Source organism: Ambystoma mexicanum, chromosome 2q (assembly GCF_040938575.1).
Source record: "Ambystoma mexicanum isolate Mex_15411 chromosome 2q, UKY_AmexF1_1, whole genome shotgun sequence".
Taxonomy (NCBI): Eukaryota; Metazoa; Chordata; class Amphibia; order Caudata; family Ambystomatidae; genus Ambystoma; species Ambystoma mexicanum.
This window is the reverse complement of record NC_090924.1, coordinates 1364923659-1364946706: the sequence shown is the minus strand read 5'-3', so window position 1 is coordinate 1364946706 and position 23048 is coordinate 1364923659.

Here is a 23048-nt window from a genome sequence, read left to right as displayed (position 1 = left end):
TCAGGGTGAAAATTAGGTACTTGAAGGGACATGGGGGGGCCCAAATTACGGAAGGTGCTGCAGCAGTGGATCAGAAGGCATGGAAGTATGCCAATCCGCGGTGATGCTTCCTCGATGCTGCAGACACAGCATTGGCTCCTCTAGGGATAGCAGTTGAGTGGGGGCTCCTGCCCTCGCCACCCTGCTGCAAATGGTTGGACTTGGGGCAAACAGGGCCTTAGAAGGCCTTCGAATAGGCCGGTTCTTCCGCCTGCCGGCAGATGCGGGCAATTTTTCAAACGAGGGTTGCTTAGCAACCAGAACAACGCTCAGCCTCGCTATGGTGCGGCGTCGCGCCCAACATTTTGTTTCTGATCAAATGTCAGCGCTGATGCTGGTACGTGGACCTGGGCTGCTCAGGGTGAAAATTAGGTACTTGAAGGGACATGGGGGGGCCCAAATCACGGAAGGTGCTGCAGCAGTGGATCAGCAGGCATGGAAGTATGCCAATCCGCGGTGATGCTTCCTCGATGCTGCAGACACGGCGTTAGCTCCTCCAGGGGTAGCAGGTGAGTGGGGGCTCCGGCCCTCGCCACCCTGCTGCAAATGGTTGGACTTGGGGCAAACAGGGCCTTAGAAGGCCTTTGAATAGGCTGGCTCTTCCGCCTGCCGGCGGATGCGGCCATTTTTCAAATGAGGGTTGCTTAGCAAACAGAACAACGCTCAGCCTCGCTATGGTGCCGCGTCGCACCCGACATTTTGTTTCTGATCAAATGTCGGCGCTGATGCTGGTACGCGGACCCGGGCTGCTCAGAGTGAAAATTAGGTACTTGAAGGGACATGGGGGGGCCCAAATCACTGAAGGTGCTGCAGCAGTGGATCAGCAGGCATGGAAGTATGCCAATCCGCGGTGATGCTTCCTCGAAGCTGCAGACACGGTGTTGGCTCCTCCAGGGGTAGCAGGTGAGTGGGGGCGCCTGCCCTGGCCACCCTGCTGCAAATGGTTGGACTTGGGGCAAACAGGGCCTTAGAAGGCCTTTGAACAGGCCGGCTTTTCTGCCTGCAGGCGGATGTGGCAATTTTTCAAATGACGATTGCTTAGCAACCAGAACAATGCTCAGCCTCGCTATGGTGCTGCGCCGCGCCCTACATTTTGTTTCTGATCAAATGTCGGCGCTGATGCTGGTACGCGGACCCGGGCTGCTCAGGGTGAAAATTAGGTACTTGAAGGGACATGGGGGGGCCCAAATTACGGAAGGTGCTGCAGCAGTGGATCAGAAGGCATGGAAGTATGCCAATCCGCGGTGATGCTTCCTCGATGCTGCAGACACAGCATTGGCTCCTCTAGGGATAGCAGTTGAGTGGGGGCTCCTGCCCTCGCCACCCTGCTGCAAATGGTTGGACTTGGGGCAAACAGGGCCTTAGAAGGCCTTCGAATAGGCCGGCTCTTCCGCCTGCCGGCAGATGCGGGCAATTTTTCAAACGAGGGTTGCTTAGCAACCAGAACAACGCTCAGCCTCGCTATGGTGCGGCGTCGCGCCCAACATTTTGTTTCTGATCAAATGTCGGCGCTGATGCTGGTACGTGGACCTGGGCTGCTCAGGGTGAAAATTAGGTACTTGAAGGGACGTGGGGGGGCCCAAATCACGGAAGGTGCTGCAGCAGTGGATCAGCAGGCATGGAAGTATGCCAATCCGCGGTGATGCTTCCTCGATGCTGCAGACACGGCGTTAGCTCCTCCAGGGGTAGCAGGTGAGTGGGGGCTCCGGCCCTCGCCACCCTGCTGCAAATGGTTGGACTTGGGGCAAACAGGGCCTTAGAAGGCCTTTGAATAGGCTGGCTCTTCCGCCTGCCGGCGGATGCGGCCATTTTTCAAATGAGGGTTGCTTAGCAAACAGAACAACGCTCAGCCTCGCTATGGTGCCGCGTCGCGCCCGACATTTTGTTTCTGATCAAATGTCGGCGCTGATGCTGGTACGCGGACCCGGGCTGCTCAGAGTGAAAATTAGGTACTTGAAGGGACATGGGGGGGCCCAAATCACTGAAGGTGCTGCAGCAGTGGATCAGCAGGCATGGAAGTATGCCAATCCGCGGTGATGCTTCCTCGAAGCTGCAGACACGGTGTTGGCTCCTCCAGGGGTAGCAGGTGAGTGGGGGCGCCTGCCCTGGCCACCCTGCTGCAAATGGTTGGACTTGGGGCAAACAGGGCCTTAGAAGGCCTTTGAATAGGCTGGCTCTTTCGCCTGCCGGCGGATGTGGCAATTTTTCAAATGACGATTGCTTAGCAACCAGAACAACGCTCAGCCTCGCTATGGTGCTGCGCCGCGCCCTACATTTTGTTTCTGATCAAATGTCGGCGCTGATGCTGGTACGCGGACCCGGGCTGCTCAGGGTGAAAATTAGGTACTTGAAGGGACATGGGGGGGCCCAAATCACGGAAGGTGCTGCAGCAGTGGATCAGCAGGCATGGAAGTATGCCAATCCGCGGTGATGCTTCCTCGATGCTGCAGACACGCCATTGGCTCCTCCAGGGGTAGCAGGTGAGTGGGGGCTCCTGCCCTCGCCACCCTGCTGCAAATGGTTGGGCTTGGGGCAAACAGGGCCTTAGAAGGCCTTTGAATAGGCCGGCTCTTCCGCCTGCCGGCGGATGCGGGAAATTTTTCAAACGAGGGTTGCTTAGCAACCAGAACAATGCTCAGCCTCGCTATGGTGCTGCGTCGCGCCCGACATTTTGTTTCTGATCAAATGTCAGCGCTGATGCTGGTACGCGGACCCGGGCTGCTCAGGGTGAAAATTAGGTACTTGAAGGGACATGGGGGGACCAAATTACAGATGGTGCTGCAGCAGTGGATCACCAGGCATGGAAGTACGCCAATCCGTGGTGTTGCTTCCTCGATGCTGCAGACACGGCGTTGGCTCCTCCAGGGGTAGCAGGTGAGTGGGGGCTCCTGCCAAGGCCTCAAAGAAAGAAGCAAACCACCAAGAAGAAGATCCCGGCCAAGCCGCGTATGTCCCATGGTGGAGAGAAGCAACCTGGACCCCTCAGGAAGAACCAGTGGCGCTCGCCCTCAAGATAGAAGGTAACGGGCATAGTGGAAGACCCCAGAGCGGGCCAGGTTACTCATCCTTGTCACAGTGATAATTCCTTTAAAGGTCAAGAGAAACACAGGAGTGTTCCCCATCATCCCAGTTGAAATTCCTTTAAAGGCAGAGGGAAGCACAGGATTGATCACCCTCATCACAATGGTGACTCTTTGAAGCTCAAGAGAAGTACTGGAGTGATCTCCCTTGTTACAGTGGTAACACTAAGAGAAGCCACAAAGAAGAAACAATCAGGACTAATCTCCCTCGTCACAGTGGTAACACTAAGAGAAACCAAAGAGAAGAAACACTCAGGTGTAATCTCCCTCATTACAGTGGTAGCACTAAGAGAAGCCAAAGAGAAGAAACACTCGGAAGTAATCTCCCTCGTTACAGTGGTGACACTAAGAGAAGTCACAGAAAAGAAGCACTTGCGAGTAGTCTCTCTCATTACAGCAGTATTTGGCAAAGCAGACACAGTCAAGAGTGCAATAACAGTGATCTTCCTTGTCACAGTGCTGACAGTGAAATTAATAAAAGTCAAGAGTGCCTCAGGAGTACTCTCCCTTGTCACAGTGATTACATTAACAGCAGTGCAGAGAAGAACAGACAACCAGAGCTGTTTAGGGATAACTTTCAATGTGGGAAACGGTCAAGAAGGACCATCAGAATTGTGGAACAAGTCTGTAAAACTCCAATGGAGAAACTAAATAGATTTTCAAGACTATTGGCGGATTAGGAGAATTAAGTCATGTACCTCGGAACCCTTTGTTGAATCAGAACCTGAAGAAAAAAAAAGACTGAACCAGTTTACCAGGAGAAGGAGCAATTCTCCTGGTATTTTGTTTTCTATAAATGCAGAAATATTTTGTAACTTAGTGGTAAGGTGTAGGTTTTGGACAGAGGACGGAGACTCGTTCTTGTGACCCTCACCCTGATGACGGTCTCCCAAATTATTTTAGAATAGGTAGCGGTAACACTGTAGAGATAGGGAAAGTTAGACCCTTAATGAACTAGATATTAATAATGCCATCTCTTTGTCTGAGTCCTCACTCCACCTCGCCACACACCCCAGCCGCTGCTGACAACTGTGTGACCAGAGGAAAAAAATGATATCTTGTGGAGGTGATAGGACACTGTTCTTTGTGTGCAAACACAGCAATTAAAAAGAACAGAAAATAGTGATAATTTTTAATTGTACTAATAATTTCTCAACACTTTGCGATGTTCATTTGTAATTATCACTTTGAGTATATACTGCAGTCATAATATGAACATTACATGTGCCTTATTGAGCACAGCATATTATCAACACTTTGAATAAGCAAGAAACCTCAGAACAGGTTATCATGCAATGTTCTTTGTAGAGAGGGGTGCCTGCTACCTTTTTGTATCTTTTCATGGTAATTGGGGTTGGTAACTGTTACGGAACCCCCAAGGGGTGCTGAGAACTGATCAGAAAGATTGAAGAACTTGTGACGGTAGACGACAAGTACTTCATACCAACGTACCCCTTGGTTGTTCAGATGAGACAAGCAAAGGTGTCTATTGATCGGAACACAGAGGACTCGACTTCAACACCACCGGCTGCAAGGCAAGAGACAGCGGTTAGCAATAGCGGTATGGACCCAAAATACAGAAAACAGAGAGGGTACAGGACTAGGTTAACCTCTTGAGCAGAGCAATTCCCATACAGGCAAGAGGCACTGGGGAGAAGGCTCAGCAGTTTCCAAGGTCAGTGTGAACTACCTAGAAGTATAAGAGAGCGCAAACAGGAGTGTTTCCTACCAAGGTGGAGTCAGGTGCTGCAGTGAGGCTTTGAATGGTCCAGAAGATCCAGAGGAGGAAGGAAAATGTCAGGAATAATTTGGACGAAGAAAAGAACAAAGTCCAAAACCTGACCCGACAGTACGAGGATGCCTAGCTGGTACAAGATGCACAAGGAAATCTCTACTCTGTGCACATGAGAAGCAAGAAGCAGGGGGAATCCAAAGGTGCAGTGAGAACAGGACAGTTGACGGCAGAGGCGGGTGTGTGTTGAGTAGCAGGACGACGTATGGTCCGTGAAGGAACAGGCACTGTGCAGGTAGAGTATGTAGAAGAATGTCAACAAGGCAATCCGTGGGACAAAAGCAGAGGTCTGGCATTGTGCGGGCAGAGTATAAAGCAGAACATTCAGTGAGGCAGTCAGGGAACAAAAGCAGAGGTCTGGCGTTGTGCAGGCAGAGAATAAAGCAGAACGTTCAACGAGGCAGCCCGGGGACAAAAGCAGACGTCTGGTTTAACAAGGAGCTAGAATTGAGAACCAAACTGGATACAAGGTAGCTACGCTAGTAACTACAATCAGAAGTGCCGCTACATGGCCGAAGGTGTTCTTTTGATGAGTTTGCCACGTGACTCAGCCGATGCATACTGACGTGTGTCGAACATGTGATGAGCAGCTTGAAGTGACTTCCACCGTTTCCATGGTAGCTTGTATCAGGCAATGAAGGAGGTTTTCTGTATCCACGGGGAGAATCGTGTTCGTTCTTAGGTAGAGACTACATCTGGGTGCCTGCATAAGCAGTAAACGCAGAAAACGTCCCGGGCAAAATTGCGGACTGCGTCCTTCGCTTCATGGTGGCATTAGGGATGATGCCCGTCAGGAGCAGCTTGGGCACAGATGCGGTCCAATTCCTGACAGCATCCTACCCCAAAGGGCCTCTCACAGCACGAGAAGCAAGAAAATGGGGAAAGCAGAAGGAGTGTGTTGATATTACATTCCAGTTCCCAGGTCCGGTTTTCCAGACCATAGCCCTTCCAATCTACCAAGTAGTGGCATACATCAGGACGAGGCCTGGTCGCAAGGATGGCGTTCACCTCGTATTCATCGTCGCCATGCACCGCGACAGGAGGGGGCAAGCAGGAAGCCTAATAGCAGTCATATAGCCAGTGAATTGATGACCTCAGTGATCCTGTACGGACCCATGAATCGGGGCAGTAAAGATCTACAACCCTGCATCCTAAGATTTTTTGTGGATAGACAGACTTTCATGCCCACCTTGTACTCAGGGACTGGAGAACAATGTGTGTCAGCAAAGGCTTTCGATTGCTCTTGAGCATCCAGCAGGTGTTGCCGGATGTGTTTGTGTAGAGTGACCAGATCCCGAACACAATCAAAGGCAGCCGGGTTATTCGATTGAAGAACAGGATCCAAACGGAAAACACAAGTGTGTTGTCCATAAAGAGCAAAAAACTGTGAAGATCCAGTGGAAGTGTGCAGGGAGTTATTGTAGGCGAACTCAGCGGCAGCCAGTACCGACAACCATGTATCCAGGTGTTGCAGCGTGAGACAACGTAGATATTGTTCTAGGGTTGCATTGAGCCTTTCAGTCTGGCCGTCTGTTTGAGGGTGGTACGCACTGGAATATCTCTGACCTATTCCAAAGAATGGCGTGAGTGCTCTCCAAAAATGAGAAGTAAATTGCCAGTCACAGTCCGTCACAATAACGTCAGGAAGCCCAAAAAACAGAATACGGAAAAAGGAACAGATTTGCGAGCATCGAAGCGGTGGGCAGACCATGACATGGCATGAACAGGGCCATTTTGGAGAAATAGTGCACAACAACCCACACAGTGTTGTAGTCTTGTACTGGAGGTAAGTCTACAATAAAGACCATAGAGAGCATACTCCATGATTATGGGACAGGTAGAGGTTGCAACAGACCTACAGGTTTGGTTGAGGAGGATTTATACTGGGCGCAGACTGAGCAGGACGCTATTGTAAACCGCAACATCCCGCTGCATTGAGGGCCACCAGCACGATCAGCACAGGAGATCGAGTGTTTTTCTTCTGCCAGGGTGAGCTGCCAGCACAGAATCATGGCACAAGCTTAAGGCAGTGCTACAGGACTCAGCATCAGGGATATAAACGCATCCTTGCACATAGGGCAGTGAGTGGATTATCTCCATATTGTAATCCATCAGTTCAGGCGGTTTCCCTGAGGCCCACCACTGGATGGAATGATCTGAGAGAGGGCTGGAGCGTGCACCCACAAACCACTTGATTAGGGCGTAGAAGCATGAGCACCGGGTGGTGTGGTGCCATGCATTCGAGAAAGAGCATCCGCCTTTGAATGTAGACGCCCAGGTCGGTACGAGATAATGAAATCAAACATTGCAAAAAACTCATGCCAACACACAGCTCTGGCAGTTGAACATCTAACAGATTTCAATGCCAGTAGAATGCAGTGATCGGTGTACACCTGAGCCTGATGAGCAGCCCCCAGCAGATGGTGCCTCCATTCCATAAAGGCGTCCTGAACCGCCAATAACTCCCTCTCTGTGATCATATAATTATGCTCATATTGCATCCGTTTCTGGGAGAAGAAGGCACCCGGATTCAATACACCAGTATCCGGGCACTTTTGTAACAAAACGGCTCCCATGGCCACCCCAGAGCCGTTTGCTTCGACATAGAAAGACGTTGCGGGATCAGGATGCTGCAGGATAGGTGCAGAAGTGAACGCCGTTTTGAGAGTATCGAAAGCCTCCTGGGCAGCAGAGGACCACAAGAAGGGAACGTTACAGCTGGTAAGCCCGGTCAAAGGACCAAACACTGAAGAAAAGAACCGGAAGAATCTCCTATAAAAATTGGCGAACCCCAGGAAGGACTGTAATGCTTTGGTAGTGTTAGGGTCTGGCCAGCCTAGGATTGACTTCACCTTGGTGTGGTACATTTTCACCCCCTTGCTGGTCAGGTCATAGCCAAGGAATTCCACTTCAGTAGCATGAAATATACACTTCTCCAGTTTGGCAAATAGGTGGTTATCCCTTAGGCGCTGCAACAGCGAACAAACATGCAAAACATGCTGGTCAATATATCGTGAGTATATCAATATGTCGTTGAGGTAAATCACAACAAATTAGTCAATCATGTCCCAGAACACGTCGTTCATAAAGAACTGAAACGTGGCCGGGGCATTACAAAGCACGAAGGGCATACCGCAGTTTTTAAAGAGACTGTACTGCATCTTAAAGGCGGTCTTCCATTTCGTCACCTTCACAAGTCTGAGGAGGTTATAGGCTGTGTACAGGTCCAGCTTTGTAAAGATGACAGAAGTGCCCAGTTGGTCCAACAGCACCGAAATTAGGGGCAAAGGATACTAGTTGCGAATAGTAATGGCGTTGAGGGCCCTATAGTCGATACAAGGTCTCCGGTCCCCTTCCTTCTTTGGGACAAAGAACAACAGACTTGCAGCTGGAGACCTAGATGGGCGTATGAAACCAATACTAAGGGTTTTATCTATGTAGTCCTTCAATACTCTGTTTTCACTCTGAGTGAGAGAATACACATGACCAACAAGTATTTTGGCGCCTGGAACCAGATCAATGGGGTAATCGTAGGGTCTATGTGGTGGTAACTGTTCAGCATTACCTTTGTTAAAGACATCCCTGAATTGTTTGTATACCTGTGGTAAAGGAGTGGCTGCCACAGCCACGACAATCAGGGCAGCGTCCAGTATTGGAATACTAGGTCTAGGTGGGTTTCCGATATCAGTGCTTATACAATGGAGCTGACTACTTTTGGAAGTGAAACCAACCTAATGACCAGACCAATCGATGACAGGGTTGTGAAAGGCGAGCCAAGGAAGATCCAAAATTACCTTATTCTGAGCAGCGGTTAGTAGGTCGAAGGAGATGGTTTCAGTATGTCCACACTCAGTAGCCATATGTAAGTCTATAGTGCATTCAGTAACCGGACCTAATAGCAAAGTACTACCATCAAACACACTGGCAACTTCTTGACAGGGTTTAGGGACAACAGGAATACCCATCTCCATGACGTACTTCACATCAACGTTATAGCCAGTGGCCTCTGGGTCAATAACCGTCAGAGCATTCCAGGATTTGCACAAAGCGAACGAAAACACCACAGAGAGCATATAAGGAGACAAAGTAGGGGAGTCCGAGGATGATGTGCTCGACAAGCAGATTCCATCTACAGTTGATCTTTGGCATTTCCCGGACGTTTGATTGGTCTTTTAGGGCAAGACCGTGAGAAATGCTCAGAGGAGCCACAATAGAGACAGAGTTTGTCTTTTTTCCTCCGTTCTCTTTCTGCCGGAGACAACGGTCCTCGTACAGCGCCTATCTGCATAGGTTCACTGTCCCCGCTGCTTGGGGTGTCAGAGCGGACAGAGACTGGAGGCAGTGGTCTTCTCTCACCCTTTCTCTCCGCCTTTCTGGCATCTATCTGAAGCACCAGATCCAAAAGCTCATTGAAAGCCATAGGTACTATGGGTACAGTAGCCAGAACGTCCTTCAGATTCTCAGACAGGCCTTTGTAAAAAAAATCCACCTTTTTCTCTTCTGGCCAACCAGTCTCAGCTGCCAGTTGGTTGAACTTCGCTAGATAAGCCGGTAGAGAAGAATCTCCCTGACGTAAGCGGAGGAGTTCCAAATCGGTGGCTTGTGATTTATACTGCGTGTCGAAAATACAACCCGTGGCTGTGATGAGGGCATCGCAGTCTTACAACATGTAACTGCCCTCTTCCAATAAAGGATTAGCCCATGCGGCCGTGGTACCACCCAAATAGGACAAAACAAATGTGGTTTTAGTGGTGGAATCTGGAAATGATGCCGGACGACACAAGAAATGAAGCTGACACTGATTGATGAAAGTCCTAAAAGACTTTGGATCTCCATTGAACCGTTCCAGCAGGGTCAAAGGGAATTGAGCCGACATTAGCACAGGAACAGGGTCCTGTCGAGGCAGGGAATAACCCGAGCCAGATGGTGCTGCTGGTGGGGGGAGCTCCTGCCCCCAGGGGCCGGGCCAGAAGGGCATTGATATGTCGTTGAGTGGCCTTGTTAGCCGCTGTCATATCCGCCCAGAGTTCCGAGACCAATTGAATGAGGGATGCCAATGGGTCGGAGTTGTCCATTGTAAGTTGGCTTCTCAATCTGTTACGGAACACCCAAGGTGTGCTGAGAACTGATCAGGAAAACTGGAGAACTCGTGACCCTAGACGACGAGTTCTTCCTACCAATGTACCCCTTGGTTGTTCAGATGTGACAAGCCGAGGTGTCTATTGATCGGAAGACAGAGGACTCGACACCACCGGCTGCAAGGCAAGAGACAGTGGTCAGCAATAGCGGTATGGACCCAAAACACAGAAAACAGAGAGGGTACAGGACTAGGCTAACCTCTTGAGCAGAACGATTCCCATACAGGCAAGCGGCAACCGGGGAGAAGGCTCAGCGGTTTTCAAGGTCAGTGTGAACTACCTAGAAGTATAAGAGAGTGCATAAGAAACAAGCTAGACCAGAATTACAGTATGCTGCAACAGGAGTGTTTCTTACCATGGTGGAGTCAGGTGGTGCAGTGAGGCTTTGAACGGTTCAGAAGATCCAGAGAAGGAAGGAAAATGTCAGGAATAATCTGGATGAAGAAAAGAACAAAGTCCAAAACCTGACCCGACGCCATGAGGACGCCTAGGTGGTACAGGATGCACAAGGAAGTCTCTAGTTCATGCACATTAGAAGCAAGAAGCAGGGGGAATCCACAGGCGCGGTGAGAACAAAGGCCAGGATAGTTGATGGCAGAGGTGGGAGTGTGTTGAGTAGCAGGACGACATACAGTCCATGAAGGAACAGGCAGTGTGCAGGTAAAGTATGTAGATGAATATCAGCAAGGCAATCCGGGGGACAAAAGTAGAGGTCTGGAGTTGAGCAGGCAGAGGATCAAGCAGAACGTTCAGCAGGCAGTCCCGGGACAAAAGCATAGGTCTGGCGTTGTGCGACAAAAGCAGAGGTCTGGAGTGGTTCGGGCCTAGGATAAACCAGAACGTTCAGCGAGGCAGTCCCGGGACGAAAGCAGAGGTCTGGAGTTGAGCATGCAGAGGATAAAGCAGAACGTTCAGCGAGGCAGTCCCGGGACGAAAGCAGAGGTCTGGCGTTGTGCGACAAAAGCAGAGGTCTGGAGTTGAGCAGGCAGAGGATAAAGCAGAACGTTCAGCGAGGCAGTCCCGGGACGAAAGCAGAGGTCTGGCGTTGTGTGGGCCTAGGATAAAGCAGAACGTTCAGTGAGGCAGTCCAGGGAGGAAAGCGAAGGTCTGGCGTTGTGTGGGCAGAGGATCGAACAGAACGTTCAGCAAGGCAGTCCGGGGACAAAAGCATAGGTCTGGCATAACAAGGAGCAAGAATGGAGAACCGAACTGGATGTAACTTCAATTAGAAGCGCTGCTACACGTCCAAAGGCATTCTTTTGATGAGTTTGCCACGTGACTCAGCCGATGCGTACTGACTTGTGTGGAACACGTGACGATCAGCTTGAAGTGGCTTCTAGTTTTGCATGGTAGCTTGTATTGGGCCATGAAGGAGGCTTTCTGGAGCTGCGGGGAGAATCAAGGACGAACGCAAAAGTGTTCCTTCTTAGGTAGAGACTGCATCGGGGTACCTGCAGAAGTGTTAAACGCAGAAAACATCCCAGGCAAATGTCCTTCGCTTCAGAGTGGCATTAGGGACGATGCCTGTCAGGAGCGTCTTGGGCACAGATGCAGTCTGATTCCTGACAATCACCCTAAGTTACCTGGGGGAACCCAAAAGTGGACCCCTTGCTCACTGTGCTCCATGAGGCACAGCTCCACCTCACTGATGAGGCCCAACAAGGCTGAAACACGTGTCAGGGATTGCTGTTGGTACTCTTTTTCAAAGGAGGTTTGCCTGGCATTTCTGTGCTGGACGGCCCTTGTGGACAAAGACTGATATGTAAATGGTATTCCTCCTTTGTGAAAAGTACAATGAACAAAAAGCGATGGCTACAGACTATCAAAGTGGGAAAAAACCACAGAACAGGTTATCATGCCATGTTATTTGTAGAGAGGGGCACCTGCTAAATTTGTGTTGTATCTTTGCAAGGAAATTGGGGTTGGTCAGCCTAAGTTACATGGGGAACCCAGACGTGGACCCCTTGTTCACTGTGCTCAGAGAGGCACAGCTCCACCTCACTGATGAGGCCCAACAAGGCGTGTCTGGGATTGCTGTTGGTACTCTTATTCAAAGGAGGTTTGCCTGGCATTTTGGTGCTGGACGGCCCTTGTGGGTGGGATAAAGACTGATATGCAAATAAATATTCATCCTTTGTGAAAAGTACAGTGAGCAAAAAGCGATGGCTGCCTGCAGACTCTCAAAGTGGGAATAAAACCAAAGCATAGGCTATAATGCCATGTTCTTTCTAGAGAGGGGCGCCTGCTACCTTTTTTGTAACTTAGAATAAGCATATAATATATTTTGTGATCGAAGGCTATGAGATCTACATAGACAGTGTGGTACACTTATATTTTGCTCTTTTGTTATGCCCCTTTCAGAAAGGAGAAGGCAGAAAATAACACCAGTGAGGGTTTCAGACAGCTTTGCATACAATCAAAGAACATTTTGAGACTACATGAATAATCAGAGGTAAATATATCTGACAACTATGTCTGTGATAAAAGGGCTGTATGATTGAATCACTAAGTAAATTATGCACACTTGGCTTTGTGCTCATTTCTTTTTCACAGCACTAATCCTGACATTAAAATGGTTGTAAAATGATCCCATAAATACTGAATTGAACAGTTTTGTGCTGTAAGTATGGCTTTGGGATGCGTGGATGGAATGGCTGTGATATCAGCTATTACATAGGGGTGTAAGGGTCATCCTTTCATTGCTCAGAATTTTATCAGGACCTCAGGGCAAGCATGGCCGCCCACATGCTCATTTCCCAATGCACAGACATCCTAAGAGAATGATATGTAGGATATCTTATCATTCCTTATGATGTTTCAACCTGCACTGTCACATAGTTATCGTCATGTCTCGGGGTTCACATCATCCACAGCTATGGTAGTCATGCGCTCTTGAGCAATGAGTGCCTACATCCAAGTCGTCCTTTTGAATTTAGAATTCATTTCTTTGTAGGAACAAACTTAACGAGGGGTGGGAATATTGTCCGTTTGTCTGTCTCAATGAGTGTGTGTATGGTATTGTGTACTGGTGCACTGGGAGATGCTTTGTTTTGCTATTGAAGGGTCTATTGTAGTGGTTGTGGTAATGTGAGTAAGGGGAGAGAAAATAGTTTGTGTAGTTCTACGTGCCATTGGGATCTGTGTTGTTTTCCCGCAGGCCACTTTTGCCGACGGTCGGTTTCACTGGCACAGCTTTAGCGTCGAAGGTAAGCAACATGTGTGAGCTCACTCCCCATCCTCACCCTCATCACTGTTCCTACATCTTGGAATTGTGAAACATGAACATATTCCCATGTCCGAGAGGGCAGGTTCTTCATAGGTATATGGCGGTTGGCACTTGCGGGCTTGCATGTAGCCAAGTTCGTGTTTGTGAATGTATAATTTTCCTTAATGTGTGTTGAGAGGCTCTCAGTGGGGTTAAAGTTGTCTTGTGATTTAGGGGTGATAGTGAGTGTGTTTTCTCAGATGGATTTTGTGTGCATAGTAGTGGGTGTAGTGTTGGTAGCCATTGTGTTGGTTACTGTTGGCAGAATGGAATATGTGTCTTCTATCTGTGCTGTGACGTCTGTGCTTGTCATGGATGTTGGTAGGTTGTGGGGTATATTGCTGGGGGTCCCCTTGATGAAGGTCACTTTTCATGCACATGTATCCCTGGAAGACAAAATGTGGAGGGAATGCATGTCATTGTTAGTGATGTGTTCTGCTTTTGTTTGTATGTTTGCACTTAAATAAATTGCTGTATTTAGCAGATTCATAATCCACCTAGAATGAGGCCTCCACTGAAGGCCACTGGCTTGTATCAGCCACAAAGGCTTGGGATTTCTGAGTGCTGCAAGCACTCTGTAGAACTCATGAAGGTGGATCTGCAAGCACTCTGTAGAACTCATGAAGGTGGATCTGCACTCTGTAGGACTCATGAAGGTGGATCTGCAAGCACTCTGTAGAACTCATGAAGGTGGATCTGGAACAAGATATTTACATTTTGTTATTGACACAGTTTACTTGTTAATATTTTACATGTTTTATTTTCTAAATACTAATACAATGTTTAATTTCTCAATAACTCTACCTAGATATATTGCTTTTTCATTTACTGTAGTTGTTGATTTAGAAACCTCTGCTTCATCGAAGGGTTTCCAACGTTTTAAGTAAATCGGGTTTCTTAGTTTGAAACATGTACTTACCAGGTGCATTCGTTTCTGATTCTGTAGACTTTAAACTTACAAAGAAAAGTCACTCACTCTATTACAGTTAAAACTTGATTCGTGTTCAACTGGTACAAAAAGAATGCTTATCGCCCACGATCTGCATGAGGTCATCAATGAGGAACACCCACAACAAATCATAATATTAAACACAAAGAAAAATTCATTTCAAAATGTACTTACCAAGCAAAGGACCTTACAAATGTTAAAACTATGCCCACCTACACAAGTGCATAATAGTAAAAAGAATTGCACAAACAGGAAAATAAGTCAGGCTGAACAAAACATGTGCCATAATGAAAATTCCCACTCAGCTTAACGCTCTATCAACTTATCAGGAATTGATGGGATAGTTTCCCACTCAGATGACCGCTCAATTAACTTATCGGGAGATGATGGCACACTATCCCACTCAGATGAGCGTTCAATTAACTTATCAAATGCTGATGGCATACTATCCCACTCAGATGAACGTTCAATTAACTTATCAAGAGATGATGGCATACTATCCCACTCAGATGAACGTTCAATTAACTTATCAAACGCTGATGGCGTACTATCCCACTCAGATGAACACTCAAACAACTTATCAGGAGCTTATGGCATACTACCCCACTCAGATGAACGTTCAATCAACTTATCAGCAGCTGATGGCATACTATCCCACTCAGATGAACGCTCAATCAACTTATCAGGAGCTGATGGCATACTATCCCACTCAGATGAACGCTCAATCATTTTATCAGTAGCTGATGGCATACTATCCCACTCAGATGAATGCTCAATCAGTTTATCAGGAGCTGATGGCATAATATTCCACTCAGATGAACGCTCAATGAACTTATCAGTTGCTGATGGCATACTATCCCACTCAGATGAACGCTCAATCAAGTTATCAGGAGCTAGTGGCATACTATCCCGCTCAGATGAACGCTCAATCAACTTATCAGGAGCTGGTGACATACTATCCCACTCAGATGAATGCTCAATCAACTTATCAGGAGCTGATGGCATACTATCCCACTCAGATGAACGCTCAATCAACTTATCAGGAGCTGATTGCATAATATTCCACTCAGATGAACGCTCAATTAACTTATCAGGAGCTGATGGCATAATATTGCACTGAGATGAATGCTCAATCAATTTATCAGGAGCTAATGGCATAATATTCCACTTAGATGAACGCTCAATCAACTTATCAGGAGCTGATGGCATACTATCCCACTCAGATGAATGTTCAATCAACTTATCAGGAGCTGATGGCATACTAACCCACTCAGATGAACGCTCAATCAACTTATCAGGAGCTGATTGCATAATATTCCACTCAGATGAATGCTCAATTAACTTATCAGGAGCTGATGGCATACTATCCCACTCAGATGAACGCTCAATCAATTTATCAGGAGCTGATGCATAATATTCCAATCAGATGAACGCTCAATCAACATATCAGGAGCTGATGGCATACTATCCCACTCAGATGAAAGCTCAATCAATATATCAGGAGCTGATGGCATAATATTCCACTCATATGAATGCTCAATCAACTTATCAGGAGCTGATGGCATACTATCCCACTCAGATGAATGTTCAATCAACTTATCAGGAGCTGATGGCATACTATCCCACTCAGATGAACGCTCAATCAACTTATCAGGAGCAGATGGCATAATATTCCACTCAGATGAACGTCCAAAAAACAATTTATCAGGAGCTGATGGCATACTATCCCACTCAGATGAATGCTCAATCAACTTATCAGGGGCTGATGGCATACTACCTCACTCAGATGAACGCTCAATCAATTTATCAGGAGCTGATGGCATACTATCCCACTCAGATGAACAATCAATCAAATTATCAGGAGCTGATGGCATACTACCTCACTCAGATGAACGCTCAATCAATTTATCAGGAGCTGATGGCATACTATCCCACTCAGATGAACGATCAATCAAATTATCGGGAGCTGGTGACATACTTAATGGCTGCAGGAGAAGAATCTAAGTGCAAGGATGTTTGCAGTCTCCACTCCTGTCCACTATTTATGTTGAACCTTTCGCGAAAGCTACACAACAGGACTCCCTTTTTAGATCTTTTCCTGATTCAAAAGGTGTTGAGGCTGTTTTGCGGATCCGTTTGCTAATATTCCAAGGCTCTTTGAACTCACCAAGCATTTTGGCATATTCTATAACGGGCGCTTCTTCAGAGGTCAGGCGTCGATGCCAACTTGCAGCATATGTTGTTTGCCTTTCAGAGGTTGTCAGAGTTTGGGGAATTTGTTTTTTGTAAGCTGAGTCAGATAATTGCTCTTCCATTCGAGAATGAGTCTTTTAATTTCGTTTTTGCTCAAGGGTCTACTGGAGGGGTGGGGTGTTGAGCTACAAGGCTTCTTTCAAGCATTTTAATTCAAACATGTAATCCTCACCAAGATTTCAATTGCGTGCCTTTGGAAGGATCCTGAGGAGTGCCAACTGGCTATTGGAGCTCTTTCTAATACTTTCTCTGGAGAGACGAGTTGTGAGATATATTATTTGAATTACATTGTAGATTACACGCTAGCGGTATATCACTAATTGAACACCCCCTACTGCTATAGCTCCACCCCACAATTCCCAGCAAGAATTAGAAAGTGTTTTGAAAACTCTCGTTTATTTTAGAAAATTAAAGTCAAATCCAAACAAAGGTGGTCTCCAACTTTACACAGGAGAAGCCACCACAATATTGCTCCATCGCAGACAGTTTATGCATAAACACGAAAATGCAACACCTACATGAATCTCAACAATACTATACAACTACAGGCAGTTTATCTACTAAATTAAATTGATCTTCAAGCTGAAATCTCACTATTGTCAAAACACACATACACTGTCACTCCTCCAATGATTATTTCCATCTAAGAAACACAATGTACTTCAATGATAACATGTTTGCTTATCGACTGGTGTATTCACATATATGTATATAGCAAGCACAATGATAATTTTTATATCAGCCATTGCAAAATTCCTCAAAACGCTTTATTTTCTCTAATTTCAAAGCGCGTGTTGTATCAGAGAATCGCTGCTTGGACATATTACATTTATGTGCTCCTATTCACCTCACATCGCCCCAAGACCCATATGATTGTGGGATTGTGAATGTACAAGCTATGTGCAGGTGTTTTAAATTCATCTTAAATGGCATCTGACTCCTACAGGTTTGGAGTAGGAAAACAAGACTCTCAAGGAGTACCCAATGTAAGATAATGTTTCATGATGTGTATGAGTAGAGATAGGTACCCCTCCCCTTTTACTTCATTTATGAGTCTATTGTGCAGCTTCAGGATGAAGAGTAGAGGGATTTCACCTTAAAAATAACACATCTCATCTCCTTTTGCTTGTTCAAATATTTTTTAAATGATCTATGAGTCTCACCGGCGGAAAATCCTAACTTAGTTCTTTATCAGACTATGCACCATGAGTGATCCATACTCTGCATTGACTAATAGGTCTGGGGAAGCACATGGGTAGATTTTAACAGAGTCTATTTTTAAAAAAAGTACACTTTATCTCTGCAATGTAGCTAGTGTTACACGGCACACCACACACAAATGAAATTGTTTGTTCTAGAATAAAGTCTCACTTTGCATTTAATTACAACTAAAAGCACAGCGTAATTTATCGTACAATGCTCTTGAGTCTATTGGGAATTAGTGTTCATTTTTTCTCCCAGACTACCCTCACTCCTGGGGAATTATCCTAAACAGGACTATAGGACAATCTGGATGTACGTTCCTGCCTAATACTTAAATTCAAATGCAGTTTTTTATTTTTGGAATCAATCTGGACCCTCTCAGTTTGGAATTCCTCAATCTGCACGATCACTTAAGCTGTTGGGGCCCAGTTAGTCCGTATTGGCCCCTCTCATTTAGAATGGGGACCATCCTTTCAGCAGCTGAGGATTATTAAGCTGCCATGAATCTCTGACACGAGTGAACTAGTTGACAAATTTCAGCAGATAACCTTGGGGGCCATTGACACCTGGGCACCAGAGCGATTGAAGACAATAAAAACGGAGCAAAGAAAAACACTTGGTTCTGCTATGAGCCATTAGGTGCAGGAAGCCCAAGAGGGCCTGTGAACACTCTTGGCATAAAAAACATTGTCTTGCTCGTGTAACTGGCTATAAGAAGGCAGTGACAGGTTACAAACAAGTCATTATTTTGGCAAAACAGGCTGATTACAACTCGAAAATAGCCAAGATACCACAGGGTTCCTGTCTCTTGTCAACTCTTTACAACATCTATACAAGGGCCTGTTTCGATCTCTTGGATAAACTCAGCATTAGCTATATGAACTATGCAGACGACACCCAGATACGTTTAGAACATTCAGTGATTACGTCATGGACTCAGATGCCATCAATCGATTTTATGTCTCGATTCAACTGCGGATGGTGTGAAGAATCCCTGGATGTTGTCACTTCTCCTCCAGGATCGAACCCCTTCCCATGAGGCCAAGTAAGTGAGGCAGCTACACAATAATCCCCATACGATGGTACTCAACGGGTTGATCACATGGTGAGGGAAGCTCCCTATGGGATTAGTGATGACCTGGGGAGAACCTGATATCCCTGTAGCCCACCTAACCCTAACAGACCTTCATATGCCCTTCCCACCAGCAACTTCCCTAGTGTATCCATGCACCTTTGCCATATCAGCAAGGTGGGAAGTACTGAGATGAGAAAGAGGGTAGACTCCTCAAGGGACTTATATCCCTTATGTACTGAGATGAGGGAGAGACCAACTGACTCTCAGGGAGTCCTGATCAGTACTGGGACAAGGAAGAAGTGCCAAAGCATAAGGAGCACCTCTACTGAATGGTCTAGTTGTTACAGACCACTTATTGGCCAACCTAACATTAAAATAGAACAGGGAAATCAAAACGAGGAGAGAGGCCCTCCCTGGAGGAACCAGGAGATTCAAATCCCATACGAATAAGGAAGAAGCAGCAGAGGACAGGAAAGATACCCACCTGCAGCAGCATCACCAGATGGTCCACTGTGGAAGGGGTGGAGCAGGAGACAGGATGCAGAGCAACCAGCGTAGCAAGAAGGCTGGACCAAGAGAACCGCCTGGGCCGTACAGCCTAAGAGCTGGGAGCCGCTGTGGAGTCACTGAAGTCACTGGAATGATCAGGAGAGGACAGAGAGCAACAGGGAACTACTGCAGAGCCGCTGCAGTACCTAGAACGATCAGGCGAGGCCTGAGGCCACAGGGAACCACTAATACAAAAAGGGTCGGGGACCCAAGAGAGATAGAAAAATATAACAAAGGGGTCTGGACCCGAATGAGAAAAACAAACCTATACCAACGGAGTCTGTGAACCCGAGAAAGAGAAAGAAACCAATAAGAAGTTTCTGGGACCCAACAAAAAGGTATACCTGGCAAGATAGTGAACCGGGTATAATTCCCAAGGAACAAGAAGGGTCTGGGACCACACACAATAATGAGTTGCCTCCACGATCATCATCATAGTCACAGTACCTAGCAGGATAGTGAACCATGTAGACTGTGAACCCAGGGAACACTGGAGATACTATGAATGTGAGAAAGGCCTTGGGAAGGGAGGCATACCCTATGGTCTTGATGAACATTGTTGAAGAAGCCAAGAGAAGGTAGTCATTCTCTTGACACTGTGTAGAGTTTGAGTATGCCAGGCAAAGGGAGTCATACCCCTTGATCTTGATGAATATTGTGGAAGGAGCCAAGAGGTGGAAAATATTATCTTGGCATTGTGAAATGTCTGATACAGTCCAGAAGAAAGACACTTGTACTGGCAATGTGAAAACCACTGAGAAGCCAAGGAAAGGTCAGGGGAGGGAGTCATCCCCATAACACTGTGAAGATACAAGACCTTCGCTGGAACACAACTCAACGAACATTTGAGACTTTTGATTTATATCCCTGTGGAAGAATATTTTTGTTTGCATCCTCCGGAAGTGAACTTTGGCTTACCGTCCTGAAGAAGGGAGCCAATCTTCTGGACTAAGAAGACCACCCCTTTTCTTTAAGTTGAGCTTATAGTGTAAGGTTTGCCTTCTTTAGAATGACATACTGACAGCTTCCTTAGTATTTAGTTGAGGAAAGGAAATCCCTCTTACACTTAGGATCAGACAGGGTTTTCTCTTTCATTTGTCCTCTAAATAAAGGTTTATAGCCAAAGAAATGCCACCTGTGTGTCGGTTTCCTACTTCTAAACCCTTACAATAGCTACTCATTACTTAACCTTAATCAAATCTTTGACTGGTGGATCAGGACCTCAGCTAAAAAATCTGGTGCCTCGATACAATCAGTTCACATTTTCTGGCTGTACTTTAACAGTGGCCCCTTTTTTCAAAACATTTACCTGGACACCCGGCTCTCTATGAAGAAGCATACTTCTCATCTGCGGTCATCCTGTGCCTATGTCATCAAATTATTGAGACAGATCAAACATACTTATCTGAGGAAAACAGATTCCTCCTGGCTTCTACCCTTATCACCTCCTGACAGGATTACTGTAACAGCTTTTTGTGCAGGCACATCCCTGGCTAATCTACAAAAACGTCAGACCATCCAGAATGGAGCAGTGATGGCTATCCAGGGCCTGGGTAGGCAGGATCATGTCTCCATAGCCAGATGATAATTTCACTGGTTTCCAGTCAAGCATAGAACTGTGCACAAAACTGTTACTCTGACTCATAAATGTCAGAATGACAATTGTGAGAAACCAGAGTGTCTCTCACTCGCTAGTCCCCAGGGATCTCTCTCTCAAGTGGCCAGGGCACGGCCATCACCTTTGGATTCAGACTCTTTGGTGGACCAGTGCGGGAGATCAGCTGGCTGTGGGATCTTCGGGGAGTGAGAGTGGGACATCTGATGGTGAGACGCAGTATCCCCGTCCCTGTAACACCTTTACCCCAACCTACCCAGTAGGATATTTACCCCCCCCTTTCCCTTTATAAACACTTTCACACAGACAGCCGGCTCTGGGAGAAAGCAGACTCACACCCGAACATTGTACCTGACATGTCCCACTGCTATGTTCAGGCAAGATCAGGCAATTACTGGTAACCACTCACACCTGACTTCCATTAAACTTCCCAACACAGAGAAATGGCGGAGCACGAGAGCACACTTTGAGCCAGGCAAAGCACATGAAGGAACAGTATTTTTGAGAGGGCAGCTGAACAAGGGAAGAAAGACGGCAAACCAAGAAGGGTGAACAAAGAGGGAGATACCCTTGACCTTTCTGGTGAGAAACCGTTATTTTCCAGAATCCTTCAGATTAAAAAGCATATGGCCGTGAAACCAGACGTAAGATACCCAGGGCCCTCCCGCATGGCTGACCGAATCGGGGAGGAGCAGCAATGCCGTTGTACCGTCCTTGGCTCCAAGATCAAAGTAGCGCCAGAAAGATCAACACAGATGGTGAGTTGGGGAGACTGATGCAAGACTGGTCTGTGTTGTAGTCAAGGTTGCAAGTGCCAACATTGTATAAAGAGTGCACGAATGAAGATTGGTAATGCAAGTGATGAAATATGTGAGGAAAGCTTAATTGCTGATGGATGTTTGAACTTTAACAAAGAAAGATACAGTAACAATGACAGAGTGGTCCAGCACCGGGAGTGTGCTCAATTGAAGGTCTCTGTGAGGTATCCAGCCAAGAAGTGGAAGAAGTGAAAGTAATAGAAGAAGAATGAGAAATGAAGTGAATCTAAGTATCTAAGTGGTCCTGCGACGGTTTATGTAAAACTCCATTGCACAATCGAAAGTCTTCAATTTTTGATACAAAGAAGAAAGCTTAGAAAGAGAGATTACATGGTCCGAGCCCGAACTACGGAGACCAATTGTGAATATTGTGCTAATGAGGTCTGAGCTTGAACGAGGGAGACTGACAGCCTGATTCATGGAATTGTTTGCATGAAAAACGCAGATTTGCGCGACTTTCTGCCCGAAAATCCCTGTTTGAAGTATGGGGATTTTCTGGCAGAAATCTGCATTTTTCACGCAAATAATTCCATGAATCAGGCAACAAGTGTGAAGATTGTGCTTAAGGGATCCGAGCCCAAATGAGGGAGATCCGTAGTCCGAGCCCGATCGAAAGAGACCAATTGTGAACATTGTGTTAAAAGGGGGTCCGAGCCTGATCGAGGGAGACCCATATTGAACAGTAGACTTCAGAACTTGTGAATGTGAAAATCCTCATACGAAAGGAACTTTGTTGCTTGTTTGTTACGACAGGCCCTCTGCAACAACAGACTATTATTGGAAAAGAAACTTTGGTAGAAGGCCTTGATACCTGTGCCTTGAACTGTACCCTCGTGGGAGAGAAGCCAGAGTGTGTGAGAAGCTCGAACGTTCCACCTTGCCCAGTGCTGAAAACGTTGGGAAGGGAAGCCAGCTATCCTGACATATCATTTCTTGAACACTTTTTGTTTTGCATACATTGATGTCCCATACCATTTGTATTTAGAAGTAAGGATTGGCAATAGGTTTACAAGTATAGGCCCTTTTATTTTGACAAAGACTCCACGAGGACTGCGTTATTATTATTTGATGGTGTCGTATAAGTATTAAATAATAATGAATAATAATAATAAGCCTCTAAAGAAAGAAGCCCTTCTGTTGTTATAACTCCCGACAGCCATCTCCTTTAGTTAAAAATAATAATCTATTTTATCTCTGAGTAGTCTCTTTCATAATCAAACACTTCCCCTAATTTTGTGACCTGAGATGTTGAGGTAATCCACTCCTCGTCTT